Source organism: Neophocaena asiaeorientalis, unplaced genomic scaffold, assembly GCF_003031525.2.
Source record: "Neophocaena asiaeorientalis asiaeorientalis breed wild unplaced genomic scaffold, Neophocaena_asiaeorientalis_V1.1 scaffold134, whole genome shotgun sequence".
In the NCBI taxonomy this organism is placed as follows: Eukaryota; Metazoa; Chordata; class Mammalia; order Artiodactyla; family Phocoenidae; genus Neophocaena; species Neophocaena asiaeorientalis.
The window spans coordinates 25562727-25566931 of record NW_020185339.1 but is presented as its reverse complement, the minus strand read 5'-3'; the positions used below and the strand labels follow the sequence as shown (position 1 = coordinate 25566931).

The window sequence follows — 4205 nt, the reverse complement described above, 5'->3', positions numbered from 1 at the left end:
CTCAAGTCTTTATCAAACTTCTAGCAAAGCAACTTGGATCCAAACTATATTTGAAGCTATTCAGTAGGAGCCATGAGGCCAAACTTCTTGATTGGCAGGTTTCTTAACACCCAACCAAGGGAACCAGTGGAACTTACTGCCTTGGACAAATGTTTTGAAAAGGAAAGGCCCAGAGGGAGGGCAGTGCCCTTCTTAGAGACAGAGGAGTGAACACAATGACCTCCAGGGTGAAGGAAAGTGGGTGGGGTTGTCTGGGAAAGCAGGACAGCCTGCAATTTAGTGTGTGGATTGTGGGATTTGACATGGGTTTTCTTGGCTACTTGGGATGGAACTTTTGTTTTGGAGTTTGGAATGAGCTCAGAGCTGAGAGAAACACAGGGAGGAGGAGGGAGGGAAGGAGGAAGCAGAGGGCATTATGGAATTCACACAAGCTGGCTTCCTGTTCCCTGGCCTCTCTCATCATTTCTTTAAGCACCTCCCTTGCGTGAAGCATCTCCTCTGGGAGAGACTGTTTCCTAATTAAACTGAGATTCACAGGCCCAGGGCCCTCATTAGGAAATGTCCTTAGGAAATGCTCTTGAAATAGATGATTGTGCATGTTTTCGACTCCTGTTTCCACCTCTCTCTGGCCCTTTCTCTCTTAAAATATTTTTTTCCCTACTTCTAGGAATCTTAAGGTTTAGTAGTCAATCAATACATCTATATGTTCAATACATCTATATGTTCTCTGTCCTAAATGCCTCTTTTGGTTGCCTGGTACAATTATGAGCAGATCCATGCCCTGGGTAGAGAGGATTGAGGGGTGGGAGTGTGGAATTCAGAAAGAGGAGGTACATGGGATTCTGACCCTGCCCTCTGGGAGCTTTTAGACTATAAAGGAGTTTAAGGGACACACCAAGGGCACCACCAGACGGAAAGGGAATATTTATTTCAGCTGAGAATCAGGGCTAGCTATAAGTGCTGGTGGGGTGGGGAAGAATGTTGGAGATTGGGAGATGGTTTAAGAAAGGCTTTCTAGGAGTGGTGGGGAGGGTAGTAGAATAGGATTAAGCAGAGCTATAGGGTCAAGACTGACAGAGACGAGTGAGGAGGGCATCGCTGGCAGGGCAAGTAACTCACACACAACAAAGGCTCATTGCATGGAGGGTAAGTCAAGATGTGAGGAGCTGAGTTAGGAATGAGGTGATGGGCCTGAGGCTGGGGAGGAGGTAGAATTAGGGAAGGACTCTGACAGCTGGGTTGAAGAGTCTGGACTGAATTCCAGATTATTGGAATACTTGGAATAATTGGACTATTCACAGATTTGCACAGGGAAAGGGTGTTTCTGAACATTGCATTTGAGGAAGATGTTTCTGTTTATTGTTATAGGCTGGGTTGAAGGTAGACGTTCTCAGGATTCCCCATCAGGTGTTTGCTATTTCTTCTGTAAGGTATGTTGTTTATTCGTCTGTTCTGCCTGCTTCTGTTTGAGTGATGAAATCTGATTGTTTAATTCCCATTTTTGTACTGAAGCGTAGTTGCTGTATTATATTATGTAAGTTACAGGTGTACAACATAGTGATTCACAATTTTATCCTCCGTTTGTAGTTATTCTAAAATATTGGCTGTATTCCCTGTGTTGTACAATATATCCTTATAGCTTATTGTATACATAATATTATGTAATTCCCATTTGTTTTGTTCTTCAGTTTGTTTTCCCGGTATCTTCTTTTCTTTTTTTTTTTACATCACCCTATTTGTTAATTAATAAATAAATAAATTAATTAAGGCTGCGCTGGGTCTTCATTGCAGCATGCAGCCTTCTTTAGTTGCGTCAGTGGGCTTCTCTAGTTTTGGCGCGTGGGCTCTAGGGCGCGCGGGCTCAGCAGTTGCGGCGCACGGGCTTAGTTGCGGTATGTGGGATATTAGTTCCCCAGCCAGGGATTGAACCTGGGCCCCCTGCATTGGGAGCATGGAGTCTTAACCACTGGACCACCAGGGAAGTCCCTTACCTGTTATCTTCATACTTCGTCTGTAGGTCCACTTTCACTCATCTTCAGTAAAAGAGGGAGGGGCCCAAGGATGTTCCTGTGTAACAAAGTTGAGAGAGACAGAAATTATCACAATCTTGCCCGTCTCTGACCCTGCCATTCAGAGGTTCCTCATCTGGAATTGTTGCTCAGCATCCGCGGATGGACTTCAGAGGAGTGTGTGACATCTTTCTGAGTTGAGTGGCCTCAAAGGGGCCTGTGATTCAAAAATTGTTAAGAACCACTGTTCTATTCTTTGTTGAGAGGTAGGTGCCTGAGCACAGTTCCCCAGACAGAAATGCCGTATAAGCATCCTTAGTGCCAGTTACAGGAGCCTCCAAAGACAGTTGAAGGAGACGGAAGGAGGAAGAGGAACTGGGAGAAGGGAAAGGGGTGCCCAGGGAGCTAGTAGGAGGGGTGCCCCATCTTCCCTCGTTCTTCACTTTCTTCCTAGCTGGTATCCCTTCTTTGTATACTCCACATCCTGACAACTACAGGATTCTGAGTCCTCTTCAGTTTAAATCAATTGAGTGTCTGCCGTTCATCAGGCTCTGCACCAGGTACTCACTACATCGTCTCATACAATTCCTTTATTGACCCTCAAGGGCACAGAATTGAGTCAGTCACCTCCCCGGTTCATGGCACATTAGCATCATTGGTTTGTGTCAGGCCCCTTTCCAATTCATTCTGTTTTTCCTTTTCATCTCTCATCTCTATTCTCATTTTCCCTCCTTACTGGAGGCACCTGCTTTAGTGCATTTAATAACATTTAATAAATGCTCTTCCAATCCATGCTCTATATGTTTATTTAGATATATTCATCCATTCTACAAATGTACAGTGTTGACTATGTGTCAGGCAGTTGTAGGTGCTGGGAATACAGCCGTGAACAAAACCATGCAAAATTCCTGCCTTCATGGAGCTTACATTCTAGTGGAGTGAGACAAATCATGAACAAACATATAGTAACTTAAATAGTGATAAGTGCTATGGAAAAAAAGGACAGGGGGATAAAGTGGGTTGTGGGTGGTTGGGAGTGGATTGAAGTTTTTTGTGGGGTGATTAAGAAAGGACTTACTGGGCTTCCCTGGTGGCGCAGTGGTTGAGAGTCTGCCTGCCGATGCAGGGGACACGGGTTCGTGCCCCGGTCCGGGAAGATCCCACATGCCGCGGAGCGGCTGGGCCCGTGAGCCATGGCCGCTGAGCCTGCGCATCCGGAGCCTCTGCTCCGCAACGGGAGAGGCCACAGCAGTGAGAGGCCCGTGTACCGCAAAAAAAAAAAAAAAAAAAAAAAAAAGAGAAGAAAGTATTTACTAAAAAGGTGCTATTTCACCAAATGCAGGTAAGGTACCAACCATTTGGATACCTGGGTTAGGAGTGGTCCAGGTACAGGAGACAGCAAGTGCAAAGGCCCTGAGGTAGAGTCTTGCTTGGTATGTTAGGGGGCCAGAATGTTAGGAGGCTAGGGGCTAGAGCAAAATGAGTGAGAAGAGAGAGAAACAAGGCTGAGAGGTAGCTGGGTCAGTGGCAAGTCAGGTAGGACTTTTTAGGCCATTGGAAACACAGACTTTAGCTTATACTCTGAATATAAAGAGAAACCAGTGGAAGGTTTTGAGCAGAGGAATGACATGTTCTGTACATTTTTTAGCGGATATATGTGTATTCTTAAAAATATACAGTGTTATTTTGGCCTTTTTATTCTTAAATTTATTTATTTTTAAAATTTATTTACTTATTTATTTTTGGCTGCGTTGGGTCTTCGTTGCTGTGTGCGGGCTTTCTCTAGTTGTGGCCTCTAGTTGCAGGGAGCGGGGGCTACTCTTTGTTGCGGTGTGTGGGCTTCTCATTGCTGTGGTTTCTCTTGTTGCAGGGCGTGGGCTCTAGGCGCATGGGCTTCATAATATAAAGAGAAACCAGTGGAAGGTTTTGAGCAGAGGAATGACATGTTCTGTACATTTTTTAGCGGATATATGTGTATTCTTAAAAATATACAGTGTTATTTTGGCCTTTTTATTCTTAAATTTATTTATTTTTAAAATTTATTTACTTATTTATTTTTGGCTGCGTTGGGTCTTCGTTGCTGTGTGCGGGCTTTCTCTAGTTGTGGCCTCTAGTTGCAGGGAGCGGGGGCTACTCTTTGTTGCGGTGTGTGGGCTTCTCATTGCTGTGGTTTCTCTTGTTGCAGGGCGTGGGCTC

The 4205-nt window shown here is 44.8% G+C and overlaps 1 non-coding gene across 1 annotated transcript; it reads right to left on the bottom strand.

Annotated features, from left to right (window-relative positions):
* Window positions 1–1908: 1908 nt before the first annotated feature.
* Window positions 1909–1981, bottom strand: TRNAW-CCA (transfer RNA tryptophan (anticodon CCA)). Its single transcript has one exon. It is a non-coding gene; the product is annotated as a tRNA-Trp (tRNA).
* Between the last annotated feature and the right edge of the window lie 2224 nt (window positions 1982–4205).